We start from the raw sequence: 20,706 nt of genomic DNA on the forward strand, positions 1-20,706 counted from the left end.
GACCTGAGGCCAGGGCTGGGCCCAGCCACGGTTATGCGCCAGGTGAAGAGGGCCAGGGCGGGCGGTCCCCACGACCATGGGAGGGTTCTCCAGGGGGGACTCAGGCCTGCGCCCCGCCTGGGCACCAAAGAGTCTTGCTTTGGCTCAAACTGCCCCACCCTGCCCCGAGGAGTCAAACTTGGACCCACCTGCCTCCACTCTCTAATATCTGCCCTAAACTACTCGAGAAGGGACTGTGACCAGTGCGACTTCGGTCCCCCAGCGCTCCAAGCCCCCTCCCAATAAACGCATCCAAGGTCTTGGGTCCTTGTGTCCGCAAATGACATTCACCTGCGCCGAACCGGGACCCAGTTGAGCAAGATCAGGCCCCAGGGAAGGAGCCTGGGGAAGCATCTGGAGCCATGGTGCCCAGGGCTGGGGAATTTCCCGGGGGCTCTCACGTGGTCCAGGTGCCCTCTCTCGCCCGTGGAGTGCCCACGCCATTCCTTAACCACCGCAGGACACCTGCATCCCGAGATAAGCGGCCCTGTGCCTCCAAGGGGCTCGGACACATGGGGCGGGGGTGCCAGTATACGGCCTACGTGGAGGCAAACCCTCAGACACCACCGTCCAGTCACCACCACCCCGAAGATCCCCCTGTTCTTCCATCCGTAAAGGGATCCCCCTTTACGGATGGAAGAAGAGGGTGGAGGCCCCCAGGAGATGGCTTTTGTCCGAGCCGGGGCTGGCCAGTTTCGGGCCCAGACTCGGAACCCCGCATGCGCACCCAGGCCCCTCCACCACAAGCCTCCCTCGGGGCAACATGCCCCACCCTTGAGTAACCAGGCCAGGTTCCCATGTTCCCTGGGCAGGTGACCCAGGAAACGGAAGCCCTTCCTGCCCGCAGAGGACCTCACATTTTCCCCTGGCCACACTTCCCAGCAGTTTCCCGCCCCGGCATAGGCAGAGTGCCCAGGGAGGACCTGGGGACCTGGGGCCAGGGCTGGGCCCAGCCACGGTTATGCGCCAGGTGAAGAGGGCCAGGGCGGGCGGTCCCCACGACCATGGAAGGGTTCTCCAGGGGGGACTCAGGCCTGCGCCCCGCCTGGGCCCCTAAGAGTGTTGCTTTGGCTCAAACTGCCCCACCCTGCCCCGAGGTGTCAAACTTGGACCCACCTGCCTCCACTCTCTAATATCTGCCCTAAACTACTAGAGAAGGGACTGTGACCAGTGCGACTTCGGTCCCCCAGCGCTCCAAGCCCACTCCCAATAAACGCATCCAAGGTCTCGGGTCCTTGGTGTCCGCAAATGACATTCACCTGCGGCGAACCCGGGCCCACTTGAGCAACATCAGGCCCCTGGGCTGGAGCCTCGGGAAGCATCTGGAGCCATGGTGCCCAGGGCTGGGGAATTTCCCGGGGGCTCTCTCGTGGTCCAGGTGCCCTCTCTCGCCCGTGGAGTGCCCACGCCATTCCTTAACCACCGCAGGACACCTGCATCCCGAGATAAGCGTCCCTGTGCCTCCTATGGGCTCGGACACATGGGGCGGGGGTGCCAGTATACGGCCTACGTGGAGGCAAACCCGCAGACACCACCGTCCAGTCACCACCACCCCGAAGATCCCCCTGTTCTTCCATCCGTAAAGGGATCCCCCTTTACGGATGGAAGAACAGGGGGGAGGCCCCCAGGAGATGGCTTTTGTCCGAGCCGGAGCTGGCCAGTTTCGGGCCCAGACTCGGAAACCCGCATGCGCACCCAGACCCCTCCACCACAAGCCTCCCTCGATGCAACATGCCCCACCCTTGAATAACCAGGCCAGGTTCCCAGGTTCCCTGGGCACGTGACCCGGGATACGGAAGCCCTTCCTGCCCCCAGAGGACCTCACATTTTCCCCTGACCACACTTCCCAGCAGTTCTCCCGCCCCCGCATAGGCAGAGTGCCCAGGGAGGACCTGCGGACCTGGGGCCAGGGCGGGGCCCAGCCAGGGTTATGCGCCAGGTGAAGAGGGCCAGGGCGGGCGGTCCCCACGACTATGGAAGGGTTCTCCAGGGGGGACTCAGGCCTGCGCCCCGCCTGGGCCCCTAAGAGTCCTGCTTTGGCTCAAACTGCCCCACCCTGCCCCGAGGTGTCAAACTTGGACCCACCTGCCTCCACTCTCTAATATCTGCCCTGAACTACTCGAGAAGGGACTGTGACCAGTGCAACTTCTGTCCCCCACCGCTCCACGCCCCCACCCAATAAACGCATCCAAGGTATCGGGTCCTTGGTGTCCGCAAATGACATTCACCTGCGGCGAACCCGGGCCCAGGTGAGCAAGATCAGGCCCCAGGGCAGGAGCCTGGGGAAGCATCTGGAGCCATGGTGCCCAGGGCTGGGGAATTTCCCGGGGACTCTCTCGTGGTCCAGGTGCCCTCTCTCGCCCGTGGAGTGCCCACGCCATTCCTTAACCACCGCAGGACACCTGCATCCCGAGATAAGCGTCCCTGTGCCTCCTATGGGCTCGGACACATGGGGCGGGGGTGCCAGTATACGACCTACGTGGAGGCAAACCCGCAGACACCACCGTCCAGTCACCACCACCCCGAAGATCCCCCTGTTCTTCCATCCGTAAAGGGATCCCCCTTTACGGATGGAAGAACAGGGGGGAGGCCCCCAGGAGATGGCTTTTGTCCGAGCCGGGGCTGGCCAGTTTCGGGCCCAGACTCGGAACCCCGCATGCGCACCCAGGCCCCTCCACCACAAGCCTCCCTCGGGGCAACATGCCCCACCCTTGAGTAACCAGGCTAGGTTCCCAGGTTCCCTGGGCAGGTGACCCGGGAAATGGAAGCCCTTCCTGCCCGCAGGAGACCTCACATTTTCCCCTGGCCACACTTCCCAGCAGTTCTCCCGCCCCAGCAACCGCAGAGTGCCCAGGGAGGACATGGGGACCTGGGGCCAGGCCTGGGCCCAGCCACGGTTATGCGCCAGGTGAAGAGGGCCAGGGCGGGCGGTCCCCACGACCATGGAAGCGTTCTCCAGGGAGGACTCAGGCCTGCGCCCCGCCTGGGCCCCTAAGAGTCTTGCTTTGGCTCAAACTGCCCCACCCTGCCCCTAGGTGTCAAACTTGGACCCTCCTGCCTCCACTCTCTAATATCTGCCCTAAACTACTCGAGAAGGGACTGTGACCAGTGCAACTTCGGTCCCCCAGCGCTCCAAGCCCCCTAACAATAAACGCATCCAAGGTCTCGGGTCCTTGTGTCCGCAAATGACATTCACCTGTGGCGAACCCGGGCCCAGTTGAGCAAGATCAGGCCCCAGGGCAGGAGCCTGGGGAAGCATCTGGAGCCATGGTGCCCAGGGCTGGGGAATTTCCCGGGGGCTCTCTCGTGGTCCAGGTGCCCTCTCTCGCCCGTGGAGTGCCCACGCCATTCCTTAACCACCGCAGGACACCTGCATCCCGAGATAAGCCGACCTGTGCCTCCAAGGGGCTCGGACACATGGGGCGGGGGTGCCAGTATACGGCCTACGTGGAGGCAAACCCGCAGACACCACCGTCCAGTCACCACCACCCCGAAGATCCCCCTGTTCTTCCATCCGTAAAGGGATCCCCCTTTACCGATGGAAGAACAGGGGGGAGGCCCCCAGGAGATGGCTTTTGTCCGAGCCGGGGCTGGCCAGTTTCGGGCCCAGACTCGGAACCCCGCATGCGCACCCAGGCCCCTCCACCACAAGCCTCCCTCGGGGCAACTTGCCCCACCCTTGAGTAACCAGGCCAGGTTCCCAGGTTCCCTGGGCACGTGACCCGGGAAACGGAAGCCCTTCCTGCCCCCAGAGGACCTCACATTTTCTCCTGGCCACACTTCCCAGCAGTTCTCCCGCCCCCGCATCGGCAGAGTGCCCAGGGAGGACCTGGGGACCTGGGGCCTGGGCTGGGCCCAGCCAGGGTTATGCGCCAGGTGAAGAGGGCCGGAGCGGGCGGTCCCCACGACCATGGAAGGGTTCTCCAGGGAGGACTAAGGCCTGCGCCCCGCCTGGGCCCCTAAGAGTATTGCTTTGGCTAAAACTGCCCCACCCTGCCCCGAGGTGTCAAACTTGGACCCACCTGCCTCCACTCTCTAATATCTGGCCTAAACTACTCGAGAAGGGACTGTGACCAGTGCGACTTCGGTCCCCCAGCGCTCCAAGCCCCCTCCCAATAAACGCATCCAAGGTCTCGGGTCCTTGGTGTCCGCAAATGACATTCACCTGCGGCGAACCCGGGCCCAGGTGAGCAAGATCAGGCCCCAGGGCAGGAGCCTGGGGAAGCATCTGGAGCCATGGTGCCCAGGGCTGGGGAATTTCCCGGGGACTCTCTCGTGTTCCAGGTGCCCTCTCTCGCCCGTGGAGTGCCCACGCCATTCCTTAACCACCGCAGGACACCTGCATCCCGACATAAGCGTCCCTGTGCCTCCTATGGGCTCGGACACATGGGGCGGGGGTGCCAGTATACGACCTACGTGGAGGGAAACCCGCAGACACCACCGTCCAGTCACCACGACCCCGAAGATCCCCCTGTTCTTCCATCCGTAAAGGGATCCCCCTTTACGGATGGAAGAACAGGGCGGAGGCCCCCAGGAGATGGCTTTTGTCCGAGCCGGGGCTGGCCAGTTTCGGGCCCAGACTCGGAACCCCGCATGCGCACCCAGGCCCCTCCACCACAAGCCTCCCTCGGGGCAACATGCCCCACCCTTGAGTAACCAGGCCAGGTTCCCATGTTCCCTGGGCAGGTGACCCAGGAAACGGAAGCCCTTCCTGCCCCCAGAGGACCTCACATTTTCCCCTGGCCACACTTCCCAGCAGTTCTCCCGCCCCCGCATCGGCAGAGTGCCCAGGGAGGACCTGGGGACCTGGGGCCTGGGCTGGGCCCAGCCAGGGTTATGCGCCAGGTGAAGAGGGCCGGAGCGGGCGGTCCCCACGACCATGGAAGGGTTCTCCAGGGAGGACTCAGGCCTGCGCCCCGCCTGGGCCCCTAAGAGTCTTGCTTTGGCTAAAACTGCCCCACCCTGCCCCGAGGTGTCAAACTTGGACCCACCTGCCTCCACTCTCTAATATCTGGCCTAAACTACTCGAGAAGGGACTGTGACCAGTGCGACTTCGGTCCCCCAACGCTCCAAGCCCCCTCCCTATAAACGCATCCAAGGTCTCGGGTCCTTGGTGTCCGAAAATGACATTCACCTGCGGCGAACCCGAGCCCAGTTGAGCAATATCAGGCCCCAGGGCAGGAGCCTGGGGAAGCTTCTGGAGCCAAGGTGCCCAGGGCTGGGGAATTTCCCGGGGGCTCTCTTGGTCCAGGTGCCCTCTCTCGCCCGTGGAGTGCCCACGCCATTCCTTAACCACCGCAGGACACCTGCATCCCGAGATAAGCGGCCCTGTGCCTCCAAGGGGCTCGGACACATGGGGCGGGGGTGACAGTATACGGCCTACGTGGAGGCAAACCCGCAGACACCACCGTCCAGTCACCACCACCCCGAAGATCCCCCTGTTCTGCCATCCGTAAAGGGATCCCCCTTTACGGATGGAAGAACAGGGGGGAGGCCCCCAGGAGATGGCTTTTGTCCGAGCCGGGGCTGGCCAGTTTCGGGCCCAGACTCGGAACCCCGCATGCGCACCCAGGCCCCTCCACCACAAGCCTCCCTCGGTGCAACATGCCCACCCTTGAGTAACCAGGCCAGGTTGCCAGGTTCCCTGGGCACGTGACCCGGGAAACGGAAGCCCTTCCTGCCCCCAGAGGACCTCACATTTTCCCCTGGCCACACTTCCCAGCAGTTCTCCCGCCCCCACATCGGCAGAGTGCCCAGGGAGGACCTGGGGACCTGGGGCCTGGGCTGGGCCCAGCCAGGGTTATGCGCCAGGTGAAGAGGGCCGGAGCGGGCGGTCCCCACGACCATGGAAGGGTTCTCCAGGGAGGACTCAGGCCTGCGCCCCGCCTGGGCCCCTAAGAGTCTTGCTTTGGCTAAAACTGCCCCACCCTGCCCCGAGGTGTCAAACTTGGACCCACCTGCCTCCACTCTCTAATATCTGGCCTAAACTACTCGAGAAGGGACTGTGACCAGTGCGACTTCGGTCCCCCAGCGCTCCAAGCCCCATCCCAATAAACGCATCCAAGGTCTCGGGTCCTTGGTGTCCGAAAATGACATTCACCTGCGGCGAACCCGAGCCCAGTTGAGCAATATCAGGCCCCAGGGCAGGAGCCTGGGGAAGCTTCTGGAGCCAAGGTGCCCAGGGCTGGGGAATTTCCCGGGGGCTCTCTCGTGGTCCAGGTGCCCTCTCTCGCCCGTGGAGTGCCCACGCCATTCCTCAAACACCACAGGACACCTGCATCCCGAGATAAGCGGCCCTGTGCCTCCAAGGGGCTCGGACACATGGGGCGGGGGTGCCAGTATACGGCCTACGTGGAGGCAAACCCTCAGACACCACCGTCCAGTCACCACCACCCCGAAGATCCCCCTGTTCTTCCATCCGTAAAGGGATCCCCCTTTACGGATGGAAGAACAGGGGGGAGGCCCCCAGGAGATGGCTTTTGTCCGAGCCGGGGCTGGCCAGTTTCTGGCCCAGACTCGAAACCCCGCATGCGCACCCAGGCCCCTCCACCACAAGCCTCCCTCGATGCAACATGCCCCACCCTTGAGTAACCAGGCCAGGTTCCCATGTTCCCTGGGCACGTGACCCGGGAAACGGAAGCCCTTCCTGCCCCCAGAGGACCTCACATTTTCCCCTGGCCACACTTCCCAGCAGTTCTCTCGCCACCGCATAGGCAGAGTGGCCAGGGAGGACCTGGGGACCTGGGGCCAGGGCTGGGCCCAGCCACGGTTATACGCCAGGTGAAGAGGGCCAGGGCGGGCGGTCCCCACGACCAAGGGAGGGTTTTCCAGGGGGGACTCAGGCCTGCGCCCCGCCTGGGCCCCTAAGAGTCTTGCTTTGGCTCAAACTGCCCCACCCTGCCCCGAGGTGTCAAACTTGGACCCACCTGCCTCCACTCTCTAATATCTGCCCTAAACTACTCGAGAAGGGACTGTGACCAGTGCGACTTCGGTCCCCCAGCGCTCCAAGCCCCCCCCAATAAACGCATCCAAGGTCTCGGATCCTTGGTGTCCGCAAATGACATTCACCTGCGGCGAACCCGGGCCCAGTTGAGCAACATCAGGCCCCAGGGCAAGAGCCTGGGGAAGCATCTGGAGCCATGGTGCCCAGGTCTGGGGAATTTCCCGGGGGCTCTCTCGTGGTCCAGGTGCCCTCTCTCGCCCGTGGAGAGCCCACGCCATTCCTTAACCACCGCAGGACACCTGCATCCCGAGATAAGCGGCGCTGTGCCTCCAAGGGGCTCGGACACATGGGGCGGGGGTGACAGTATACGGCCTACGTGGAGGCAAACCCGCAGACACCACCGTCCAGTCACCACCACCCCGAAGATCCCCCTGTTCTTCCATCCGTAAAGGGATCCCCCTTTACGGATGGAAGAACAGGGGGGAGGCCCCCAGGAGATGGCTTTTGTCCCAGCCGGGGCTGGCCAGTTTCGGGCCCAGACTCGGTACCCCCGCATGCGCACACAGGCCCCTCCACCACAAGCCTCCCTCGGGGCAACATGCCCCACCCTTGAGTAACCAGGCCAGGTTCCCAGATTCCCTGGGCAGGTGACCCGGGAAACGGAAGCCCTTCCTGCCCGCAGGAGACCTCACATTTTCCCCTGGCCATACTTCCCAGCAGTTCTCCCGCCCCAGCAACCGCAGAGTGCCCAGGGAGGACATGGGGACCTGGGGCCAGGGCTGGGCCCAGCCACGGTTATGCGCCAGGTGAAGAGGGCCAGGGCGGGCGGTCCCCACGACCATGGAAGGGTCTCCAGGGAGGACTCAGGCCTGCGCCCCCCCTGGGCCCCTATGAGTCTTGCTTTGGCTCAAACTGCCCCACCCTGCCCCTAGGTGTCAAACTTGGACCCTCCTGCCTCCACTCTCTAATATCTGCCCTAAACTACTCGAGAAGGGACTGTGACCAGTGCGACTTCGGTCCCCCAGCGCTCCAAGCCCCCTAACAATAAACGCATCCAAGGTCTCGGGTCCTTGTGTCCGCAAATGACATTCACCTGTGGCGAACCCGGGCCCAGTTGAGCAAGATCAGGCCCCAGGGCAGGAGCCTGGGGAAGCATCTGGAGCCATGGTGCCCAGGGCTGGGGAATTTCCCGGGGGCTCTCTCGTGGTCCAGGTGCCCTCTCTCGCCCGTGGAGTGCCCACGCCATTCCTTAATCACCGCAGGACACCTGCATCCCGAGATAAGCGGACCTGTGCCTCCAAGGGGCTCGGACACATGGGGCGGGGGTGCCAATATACGGCCTACGTGGAGGCAAACCCGCAGACACCACCGTCCAGTCACCACCACCCCGAAGATCCCCCTGTTCTTCCATCCGTAAAGGGATCCCCCTTTACCGATGGAAGAACAGGGGGGAGGCCCCCAGGAGATGGCTTTTGTCCGAGCCGGGGCTGGCCAGTTTAGGGCCCAGACTCGGAACCCCGCATGCGCACCCAGGCCCCTCCACCACAAGCCTCCCTCGGGGCAACATGCCCCACCCTTGAGTAACCAGGCCAGGTTCCCAGGTTCCCTGGGCACGTGACCCGGGAAACGGAAGCCCTTCCTGCCCGCAGAAGACCTCACATTTTCCCCTGGCCACACTTCCCAGCAGTTTCCCGCCCCGGCATAGGCACAGTGCCCAGGGAGGACCTGGGGACCTGGGGCCAGGGCTGGGCCCAGCCACGGTTATGCGCCAGGTGAAGAGGGCCAGGGCGGGCGGTCCCCACGACCATGGAAGGGTTCTCCAGGGGGGACTCAGGCCTGCGCCCCGCCTGGGCCCCTAAGAGTGTTGCTTTGGCTCAAACTGCCCCACCCTGCCCCGAGGTGTCAAACTTGGACCCACCTGCCTCCACTCTCTAATATCTGCCCTAAACTACTAGAGAAGGGACTGTGACCAGTGCGACTTCGGTCCCCCAGCCCTCCAAGCCCACTCCCAATAAACGCATCCAAGGTCTCGGGTCCTTGGTGTCCGCAAATGACATTCACCTGCGGCGAACCCGGGCCCACTTGAGCAACATCAGGCCCCTGGGCTGGAGCCTCGGGAAGCATCTGGAGCCATGGTGCCCAGGGCTGGGGAATTTCCCGGGGGCTCTCTCGTGGTCCAGGTGCCCTCTCTCGCCCGTGGAGTGCCCACGCCATTCCTTAACCACCGCAGGACACCTGCATCCCGAGATAAGCGTCCCTGTGCCTCCTATGGGCTCGGACACATGGGGCGGGGGTGCCACTATACGGCCTACGTGGAGGCAAACCCGCAGACACCACCGTCCAGTCACCACCACCCCGAAGATCCCCCTGTTCTTCCATCCGTAAAGGGATCCCCCTTTACGGATGGAAGAACAGGGGGGAGGCCCCCAGGAGATGGCTTTTGTCCGAGCCGGAGCTGGCCAGTTTCGGGCCCAGACTCGGAAACCCGCATGCGCACCCAGACCCCTCCACCACAAGCCTCCCTCGATGCAACATGCCCCACCCTTGAATAACCAGGCCAGGTTCCCAGGTTCCCTGGGCACGTGACCCGGGATACGGAAGCCCTTCCTGCCCCCAGAGGACCTCACATTTTCCCCTGACCACACTTCCCAGCAGTTCTCCCGCCCCCGCATAGGCAGAGTGCCCAGGGAGGACCTGCGGACCTGGGGCCAGGGCGGGGCCCAGCCAGGGTTATGCGCCAGGTGAAGAGGGCCAGGGCGGGCGGTCCCCACGACTATGGAAGGGTTCTCCAGGGGGGACTCAGGCCTGCGCCCCGCCTGGGCCCCTAAGAGTCCTGCTTTGGCTCAAACTGCCCCACCCTGCCCCGAGGTGTCAAACTTGGACCCACCTGCCTCCACTCTCTAATGTCTGCCCTGAACTACTCGAGAAGGGACTGTGACCAGTGCAACTTCTGTCCCCCACCGCTCCAAGCCCCCTCCCAATAAACGCATCCAAGGTCTCGGGTCCTTGGTGTCCGCAAATGACATTCACCTGCGGCGAACCCGGGCCCAGGTGAGCAAGATCAGGCCCCAGGGCAGGAGCCTGGGGAAGCATCTGGAGCCATGGTGCCCAGGGCTGGGGAATTTCCCGGGGGCTCTCTCGTGGTCCAGGTGCCCTCTCTCGCCCGTGGAGTGCCCACGCCATTCCTTAACCACCGCAGGACACCTGCATCCCGAGATAAGCGGCGCTGTGCCTCCAAGGGGCTCGGACACATGGGGCGGGGGTGACAGTATACGGCCTACGTGGAGGCAAACCCGCAGACACCACCGTCCAGTCACCACCACCCCGAAGATCCCCCTGTTCTTCCATCCGTAAAGGGATCCCCCTTTACGGATGGAAGAACAGGGTGGTGGCCCCCAGGAGATGGCTTTTGTCCGAGCCGGGGCTGGCCAGTTTCGGGCCCAGACTCGGAACCCCGCATGCGCACCCAGGCCCCTCCACCACAAGCCTCCCTCGGGGCAACATGCCCCACCCTTGAGTAACCAGGCTAGGTTCCCAGGTTCCCTGGGCAGGTGACCCGGGAAACGGAAGCCCTTCCTGCCCACAGAGGACCTCACATTTTCCCCTGGCCACACTTCCCAGCAGTTTCCCGCCCCGGCATAGGCAGAGTGCCCAGGGAGGACCTGGGGACCTGGGGCCAGGGCTCGGCCCAGCCACGGTTATGCGCCAGGTGAAGAGGGCCAGGGCGGGCGGTCCCCACGACCATGGAAGGGTTCTCCAGGGGGGACTCAGGCCTGCGCCCCGCCTGGGCCCCTAAGAGTCTTGCTTTGGCTCAAACTGCCCCACCCTGCCCCGAGGTGTCAAACTTGGACCCACCTGCCTCCACTCTCTAATATCTGCCCTAAACTACTCGAGAAGGGACTGTGACCAGTGCGACTTCGGTCCCCCAGCGCTCCAAGCCCCCCCCAATAAACGCATCCAAGGTCTCGGATCCTTGGTGTCCGCAAATGACATTCACCTGCGGCGAACCCGGGCCCAGTTGAGCAACATCAGGCCCCAGGGCAAGAGCCTGGGGAAGCATCTGGAGCCATGGTGCCCAGGTCTGCGGAATTTCCCGGGGGCTCTCTCGTGGTCCAGGTGCCCTCTCTCGCCCGTGGAGAGCCCACGCCATTCCTTAACCACCGCAGGACACCTGCATCCCGAGATAAGCGGCGCTGTGCCTCCAAGGGGCTCGGACACATGGGGCGGGGGTGACAGTATACGGCCTACGTGGAGGCAAACCCGCAGACACCACCGTCCAGTCACCACCACCCCGAAGATCCCCCTGTTCTTCCATCCGTAAAGGGATCCCCCTTTACGGATGGAAGAACAGGGGGGAGGCCCCCAGGAGATGGCTTTTTTCCCAGCCGGGGCTGGCCAGTTTCGGGCCCAGACTCGGAACCCCGCATGCGCACACAGGCCCCTCCACCACAAGCCTCCCTCGGGGCAACATGCCCCACCCTTGAGTAACCAGGCCAGGTTCCCAGATTCCCTGGGCAGGTGACCCGGGAAACGGAAGCCCTTCCTGCCCGCAGGAGACCTCACATTTTCCCCTGGCCACACTTCCCAGCAGTTCTCCCGCCCCAGCAACCGCAGAGTGCCCAGGGAGGACATGGGGACCTGGGGCCAGGGCTGGGCCCAGCCACGGTTTTGCGCCAGGTGAAGAGGGCCAGGGCGGGTGGTCCCCACGACCATGGAAGGGTTCTCCAGGGAGGACTCAGGCCTGCGCCCCCGCTGGGCCCCTAAGAGTCTTGCTTTGGCTCAAACTGCCCCACCCTGCCCCTAGGTGTCAAAATTGGACCCTCCTGCCTCCACTCTCTAATATCTGCCCTAAACTACTCGAGAAGGGACTGTGACCAGTGCGACTTCGGTCCCCCAGCGCTCCAAGCCCCCTAACAATAAACGCATCCAAGGTCTCGGGTGCTTGTGTCCGCAAATGACATTCACCTGTGGCGAACCCGGGCCCAGTTGAGCAAGATCAGGCCCCAGGGCAGGAGCCTGGGGAAGCATCTGGAGCCATGGTGCCCAGGGCTGGGGAATTTCCCGGGGGCTCTCTCGTGGTCCAGGTGCCCTCTCTCGCCCGTGGAGTGCCCACGCCATTCCTTAACCACCGCAGGACACCTGCATCCCGAGATAAGCGGCCCTGTGCCTCCAAGGGGCTCGGACACATGGGGCGGGGGTGCCAGTATACGGCCTACGTGGAGGCAAACCCTCAGACACCACCGTCCAGTCACCACCACCCCGAAGATCCCCCTGTTCTTCCATCCGTAAAGGGATCCCCCTTTACGGATGGAAGAAGAAGGTGGAGGCCCCCAGGAGATGGCTTTTGTCCGAGCCGGGGCTGGCCAGTTTCGGGCCCAGACTCGGAACCCCGCATGCGCACCCAGGCCCCTCCACCACAAGCCTCCCTCGGGGCAACATGCCCCACCCTTGAGTAACCAGGCCAGGTTCCCATGTTCCCTGGGCAGGTGACCCAGGAAACGGAAGCCCTTCCTGCCCGCAGAGGACCTCACATTTTCCCCTGGCCACACTTCCCAGCAGTTTCCCGCCCCGGCATAGGCAGAGTGCCCAGGGAGGACCTGGGGACCTGGGGCCAGGGCTGGGCCCAGCCACGGTTATGCGCCAGGTGAAGAGGGCCAGGGCGGGCGGTCCCCACGACCATGGAAGGGTTCTCCAGGGGGGACTCAGGCCTGCGCCCCGCCTGGGCCCCTAAGAGTGTTGCTTTGGCTCAAACTGCCCCACCCTGCCCCGAGGTGTCAAACTTGGACCCACCTGCCTCCACTCTCTAATATCTGCCCTAAACTACTAGAGAAGGGACTGTGACCAGTGCGACTTTGGTCCCCCAGCGCTCCAAGCCCACTCCCAATAAACGCATCCAAGGTCTCGGGTCCTTGGTGTCCGCAAATGACATTCACCTGCGGCGAACCCGGGCCCACTTGAGCAACATCAGGCCCCTGGGCTGGAGCCTCGGGAAGCATCTGGAGCCATGGTGCCCAGGGCTGGGGAATTTCCCGGGGGCTCTCTCGTGGTCCAGGTGCCCTCTCTCGCCCGTGGAGTGCCCACGCCATTCCTTAACCACCGCAGGACACCTGCATCCCGAGATAAGCGTCCCTGTGCCTCCTATGGGCTCGGACACATGGGGCGGGGGTGCCAGTATACGGCCTACGTGGAGGCAAACCCGCAGACACCACCGTCCAGTCACCACCACCCCGAAGATCCCCCTGTTCTTCCATCCGTAAAGGGATCCCCCGTTACGGATGGAAGAACAGGGGGGAGGCCCCCAGGAGATGGCTTTTGTCCGAGCCGGAGCTGGCCAGTTTCGGGCCCAGACTCGGAAACCCGCATGCGCACCCAGACCCCTCCACCACAAGCCTCCCTCGATGCAACATGCCCCACCCTTGAATAACCAGGCCAGGTTCCCAGGTTCCCTGGGCACGTGACCCGGGATACGGAAGCCCTTCCTGCCCCCAGAGGACCTCACATTTTCCCCTGGCCACACTTCCCAGCAGTTCTCCCGCCCCCGCATCGGCAGAGTGCCCAGGGAGGACCTGGGGACCTGGGGCCTGGGCTGGGCCCAGCCAGGGTTATGCGCCAGGTGAAGAGGGCCGGAGCGGGCGGTCCCCACGACCATGGAAGGGTTCTCCAGGGAGGACTCAGGCCTGCGCCCCGCCTGGGCCCCTAAGAGTCTTGCTTTGGCTAAAACTGCCCCACCCTGCCCCGAGGTGTCAAACTTGGACCCACCTGCCTCCACTCTCTAATATCTGGCCTAAACTACTCGAGAAGGGACTGTGACCAGTGCGACTTCGGTCCCCCAGCGCTCCAAGCCCCCTCCCTATAAACGCATCCAAGGTCTCGGGTCCTTGGTGTCCGAAAATGACATTCACCTGCGGCGAACCCGAGCCCAGTTGAGCAATATCAGGCCCCAGGGCAGGAGCCTGGGGAAGCTTCTGGAGCCAAGGTGCCCAGGGCTGGGGAATTTCCCGGGGGCTCTCTCGTGGTCCAGGTGCCATCTCTCGCCCGTGGAGTGCCCACGCCATTCCTTAACCACCGCAGGACACCTGCATCCCGAGATAAGCGGCGCTGTGCCTCCAAGGGGCTCGGACACATGGGGCGGGGGTGACAGTATACGGCCTACGTGGAGGCAAACCCGCAGACACCACCGTCCAGTCACCACCACCCCGAAGATCCCCCTGTTCTTCCATCCGTAAAGGGATCCCCCTTTACGGATGGAAGAACAGGGGGGAGGCCCCCAGGAGATGGCTTTTGTCCGAGCCGGGTTGGCCAGTTTCGGGCCCAGACTCGGAACCCCGCATGCGCACCCAGGCCCCTCCACAACAAGCCTCCCTCGGGGCAACATGCCCCACCCTTGAGTAACCAGGCCAGGTTCCCAGGTTCCCTGGGCAGGTGACCCGGGAAACGGAAGCCCTTCCTGCCCGCAGGAGACCTCACATTTTCCCCTGGCCACACTTCCCAGCAGTTCTCCCGCCCCAGCAACCGCAGAGTGCCCAGGGAGGACATGGGGACCTGGGGCCAGGGCTGGGCCCAGCCACGGTTATGCGCCAGGTGAAGAGGGCCAGGGCGGGCGGTTCCCACGACCATGGAAGGGTTCTCCAGGGAGGACTCAGGCCTGCGCCCCGCCTGGGCCCCTAAGAGTCTTGCTTTGGCTCAAACTGCCCCATCCTGCCCCGAGGTGTCAAACTTGGACCCACCTGCCTCCACTCTCTAATATCTGCCCTAAACTACTCGAGAAGGGACTGTGACCAGTGCGACTTCGGTCCCCCAGCGCTCCAAGCCCCCTCCCAATAAACGCATCCAAGGTCTTGGGTCCTTGTGTCCGCAAATGACATTCACCTGCGCCGAACCCGGACCCAGTTGAGCAAGATCAGGCCCCAGGGAAGGAGCCTGGGGAAGCTTCTGGAGCCAAGGTGCCCAGGGCTGGGGAATTTCCCGGGGGCTCTCTCGTGGTCCAGGTGCCCTCTCTCGCCCGTGGAGTGCCCACGCCATTCCTTAACCACCGCAGGACACCTGCATCCCTAGATAAGCGGCCCTGTGCCTCCAAGGGGCTCGGACACATGGGGCGGGGGTGCCAGTGTAAGGCCTACGTGGAGGCAAACCGGCAGACACCACCGTCCAGTCACCACCACCCCGAAGATCCCCCTGTTCTTCCATCCGTAAAGGGATCCCCCTTTACGGATGGAAGAACAGGGTGGAGGCCCCCAGGAGATGGCTTTTGTCCGAGCCGGGGCTGGCCAGTTTTGGGCCCAGACTCGGAACCCCGTATGCGCACTCAGGCCGCTCCACCACAAGCCTCCCTCGGGGCAACATGCCCCACCCTTGAGTAACCAGGCCAGGTTCCCATGTTCCCTGGGCAGGTGACCCAGGAAACGGAAGCCCTTCCTGCCCGCAGAGGACCTCACATTTTCCCCTGGCCACACTTCCCAGCAGTTTCCCGCCCTGGCATAGGCAGAGTGCCCAGGGAGGACCTGGGGACCTGGGGCCAGGGTTCGGCCCAGCCACGGTTATGCGCCAGGTGAAGAGGGCCAGGGCGGGCGGTCCCCACGACCATGGAAGGGTTCTCCAGGGGGGACTCAGGCCTGCGCCCCGCCTGGGCCCCTAAGAGTCTTGCTTTGGCTCAAACTGCCCCACCCTGCCCCGAGGTGTCAAACTTGGACCCACCTGCCTCCACTCTCTAATATCTGCCCTAAACTACTCGAGAAGGGACTGTGACCAGTGCGACTTCGGTCCCCCAGCGCTCCAAGCCCCCCCCAATAAACGCATCCAAGGTCTCGGATCCTTGGTGTCCGCAAATGACATTCACCTGCGGCGAACCCGGGCCCAGTTGAGCAACATCAGGCCCCAGGGCAGGAGCCTGGGGAAGCTTCTGGAGCCAAGGTGCCCAGGGCTGGGGAATTTCCCGGGGGCTCTCACGTGGTCCAGGTGCCCCCTCTCGCCCGTGGAGTGCCCACGCCATTCCTTAACCACCGCAGGACACCTGCATCCCGAGATAAGCGGCCCTGTGCCTCCAAGGGGCTCGGACACATGGGGCGGGGGTGCCAGTATACGGCCTACGTGGAGGCAAACCCTCAGACACCACCGTCCAGTCACCACCACCCCGAAGATCCCCCTGTTCTTCCATCCGTAAAGGGATCCCCCTTTACGGATGGAAGAACAGGGGGGAGGCCCCCAGGAGATGGCTTTTGTCCGAGCCGGGGCTGGCCAGTTTCGGGCCCAGACTCGAAACCCCGCATGCGCACCCAGGCCCCTCTACCACAAGCCTCCCTCGGGGCAACATGCCCCACCCTTGAGTAACCAGGCCAGGTTCCCATGTTCCCTGGGCACGTGACCCGGGAAACGGAAGCCCTTCCTGCCCCCAGAGGACCTCACATTTTCCCCTGGCCACACTTCCCAGCAGTTCTCTCGCCACCGCATAGGCAGAGTGCCCAGGGAGGACCTGGGGACCTGGGGCCAGGGCTGGGCCCAGCCACGGTTATACGCCAGGTGAAGAGGGCCAGGGCGGTCGGTCCCCACGACCAAGGGAGGGTTTTCCAGGGGGGACTCAGGCCTGCGCCCCGCCTGGGCCCCTAAGAGTCTTGCTTTGGCTCAAACTGCCCCACCCTGCCCCGAGGTGTCAAACTTGGACCCACCTGCCTCCACTCTCTAATATCTGGCCTAAACAACTCGAGAAGGGACTGTGACCAGTGCGACTTCGGTCCCCCAGCGCTCCAAGCCCCCTCCCAATAAACGCATCCAAGGTCTTGGCTCCTTGTGTCCGCAAATGACATTCACCTGCGGCGAACCCGGGCCCAGTTGAGCAAGATCAGGCCCCAGGGCAGGAGCCTGGGGAAGCTTCTGGAGCCAAGGTGCCCAGGGCTGGGGAATTTCCCGGGGGCTCTCTCGTGGTCCTGGTGCCCTCTCTCACCCGTGGAGTGCCCACGCCATTCCTTAACCACCGCAGGACACCTGCATCCCGAGATAAGCGGCCCTGTGCCTCCAAGGGGCTCTGACACATGGGGCGGGGGTGCCAGTGTAAGGCCTACGTGGAGGCAAACCCGCAGACACCACCGTCCAGTCACCACCACCCCGAAGATGCCCCTGTTTTTTCATCCGTAAAGGGATCCCCCTTTACGGAAGGAAGAAGAGGGTGGAGGCTCCCAGGAGATGGCTTTTGTCCGAGCCGGGGCTGGCCAGTTTCGGGCCCAGACTCGGAACCCCGCAGGCGCACCCAGGCCCCTCCACCACAAGCCTCCCTCGGGGCAACATGCCCCACCCTTGAGTAACCAGGCCAGGTTCCCATGTTCCCTGGGCAGGTGACCCAGGAAACGGAAGCCCTTCCTGCCCGCAGAGGACCTCACATTTTCCCCTGGCCACACTTCCCAGCAGTTTCCCGCCCCGGCATAGGCAGAGTGCCCAGGGAGGACCTGGGGACCTGGGGCCAGGGCTGGGCCCAGCCACGGTTATGCGCCAGGTGAAGAGGGCCAGGGCGGGCGGTCCCCACGACTATGGAAGGGTTCTCCAGGGGGGACTCAGGCCTGCGCCCCGCCTGGGCCCCTAAGAGTGTTGCTTTGGCTCAAACTGCCCCACCCTGCCCCGAGGTGTCAAACTTGGACCCACCTGCCTCCACTCTCTAATATCTGCCCTAAACTACTAGAGAAGGGACTGTGACCAGTGCGACTTCGGTCCCCCAGCGCTCCAAGCCCACTCCCAATAAACGCATCCAAGGTCTCGGGTCCTTGGTGTCCGCAAATGACATTCACCTGCGGCGAACCCGGGCCCACTTGAGCAACATCAGGCCCCTGGGCTGGAGCCTGGGGAAGCATCTGGAGCCACGGTGCCCAGGGCTGGGGAATTTCCCGGGGGCTCTCTCGTGGTCCAGGTGCCCTCTCTCGCCCGTGGAGTGCCCACGCCATTCCTTAACCACCGCAGGACACCTGCATCCCGAGATAAGCGTCCCTGTGCCTCCTATGGGCTCGGACACATGGGGCGGGGGTGCCAGTATACGGCCTACGTGGAGGCAAACCCGCAGACACCACCGTCCAGTCACCACCACCCCGAAGATCCCCCTGTTCTTCCATCCGTAAAGGGATCCCCCTTTACGGATGGAAGAACAGGGGGGAGGCCCCCAGGAGATGGCTTTTGTCCGAGCCGGGGCTGGCCAGTTTCGGGCCCAGACTCGAAACCCCGCATGCGCACCCAGGCCCCTCTACCACAAGCCTCCCTCGGGGCAACATGCCCCACCCTTGAGTAACCAGGCCAGGTTCCCATGTTCCCTGGGCACGTGACCCGGGAAACGGAAGCCCTTCCTGCCCCCAGAGGACCTCACATTTTCCCCTGGCCACACTTCCCAGCAGTTCTCTCGCCACCGCATAGGGAGAGTGCCCAGGGAGGACCTGGGGACCTGGGGCCAGGGCTGGGCCCAGCCACGGTTATACGCCAGGTGAAGAGGGCCAGGGCGGGCGGTCCCCACGACCAAGGGAGGGTTTTCCAGGGGGGACTCAGGCCTGCGCCCCGCCTGGGCCCCTAAGAGTCTTGCTTTGGCTCAAACTGCCCCACCCTGCCCCGAGGTGTCAAACTTGGACCCACCTGCCTCCACTCTCTAATATCTGCCCTAAACTACTCGAGAAGGGACTGTGACCAGTGAGACTTCGGTCCCCCAGCGCTCCAAGCCCCCTCCCAATAAACGCATCCAAGGTCTCGGGTCCTTGTGTCTGCAAATGACATTCACCTGCGGCGAACCCGGGCCCAGTTGAGCAAGATCAGGCCCCAGGGCAGGAGCCTGGGGAAGCATCTGGAGCCAAGGTGCCCAGGGCTGGGGAATTTCCTGGGGGCTCTCTCGTGGTCCAGGTGCCCTCTCTCGCCCGTGGAGTGCCCACGCCATTCCTTAACCACCGCAGGACACCTGCATCCCGAGATAAGCGGCCCTGTGCCTCCAAGGGGCTCGGACACATGGGGCGGGGGTGCCAGTATACGGCCTACGTGGAGGCAAACCCGCAGACACCACCGTCCAGTCACCACCACCCCGAAGATCCCCCTGTTCTTCCATCCGTAAAGGGATCCCCCTTTACGGATGGAAGAACAGGGGGGAGGCCCCCAGGAGATGGCTTTTGTCCGAGCCGGGGCTGGCCAGTTTCGGGCCCAGACTCGGAACCCCGCATGCGCACCCAGGCCCCTCCACCACAAGCCTCCCTCGGGGCAACATGCCCCACCCTTGAGTAACCAGGCTAGGTTCCCAGGTTCCCTGGGCAGGTGACCCGGGAAATGGAAGCCCTTCCTGCCCGCAGGAGACCTCACATTTTCCCCTGGCCACACTTCCCAGCAGTTCTCCCGCCCCAGCAACCGCAGAGTGCCCAGGGAGGACATGGGGACCTGGGGCCAGGCCTGGGCCCAGCCACGGTTATGCGCCAGGTGAAGAGGGCCAGGGCGGGCGGTCACCACGACCATGGAAGCGTTCTCCAGGGAGGACTCAGGCCTGCGCCCCGCCTGGGCCCCTAAGAGTCTTGCTTTGGCTCAAACTGCCCCACCCTGCCCCTAGGTGTCAAACTTGGACCCTCCTGCCTCCACTCTCTAATATCTGCCCTAAACTACTCGAGAAGGGACTGTGACCAGTGCAACTTCGGTCCCCCAGCGCTCCAAGCCCCCTAACAATAAACGCATCCAAGGTCTCGGGTCCTTGTGTCCGCAAATGACATTCACCTGTGGCGAACCCGGGCCCAGTTGAGCAAGATCAGGCCCCAGGGCAGGAGCCTGGGGAAGCATCTGGAGCCATGGTGCCCAGGGCTGGGGAATTTCCCGGGGGCTCTCTCGTGGTCCAGGTGCCCTCTCTCGCCCGTGGAGTGCCCACGCCATTCCTTAACCACCGCAGGACACCTGCATCCCGAGATAAGCCGACCTGTGCCTCCAAGGGGCTCGGACACATGGGGCGGGGGTGCCAGTATACGGCCTACGTGGAGGCAAACCCGCAGACACCACCGTCCAGTCACCACCACCCCGAAGATCCCCCTGTTCTTCCATCCGTAAAGGGATCCCCCTTTACCGATGGAAGAACAGGGGGGAGGCCCCCAGGAGATGGCTTTTGTCCGAGCCGGGGCTGGCCAGTTTCGGGCCCAGACTCGGAACCCCGCATGCGCACCCAGGCCCCTCCACCACAAGCCTCCCTCGGGGCAACTTGCCCCACCCTTGAGTAACCAGGCCAGGTTCCCAGGTTCCCTGGGCACGTGACCCGGGAAACGGAAGCCCTTCCTGCCCCCAGAGGACCTCACATTTTCTCCTGGCCACACTTCCCAGCAGTTCTCCCGCCCCCGCATCGGCAGAGTGCCCAGGGAGGACCTGGGGACCTGGGGCCTGGGCTGGGCCCAGCCAGGGTTATGCGCCAGGTGAAGAGGGCCGGAGCGGGCGGTCCCCACGACCATGGAAGGGTTCTCCAGGGAGGACTCAGGCCTGCGCCCCGCCTGGGCCCCTAAGAGTATTGCTTTGGCTAAAACTGCCCCACCCTGCCCCGAGGTGTCAAACTTGGACCCACCTGCCTCCACTCTCTAATATCTGGCCTAAACTACTCGAGAAGGGACTGTGACCAGTGCGACTTCGGTCCCCCAGCGCTCCAAGCCCCCTCCCAATAAACGCATCCAAGGTCTCGGGTCCTTGGTGTCCGCAAATGACATTCACCTGCGGCGAACCCGGGCCCAGGTGAGCAAGATCAGGCCCCAGGGCAG

The sequence above is a fragment of the Desmodus rotundus genome, chromosome 1, assembly GCF_022682495.2.
Source record: "Desmodus rotundus isolate HL8 chromosome 1, HLdesRot8A.1, whole genome shotgun sequence".
Lineage (NCBI taxonomy): Eukaryota > Metazoa > Chordata > Mammalia > Chiroptera > Phyllostomidae > Desmodus > Desmodus rotundus.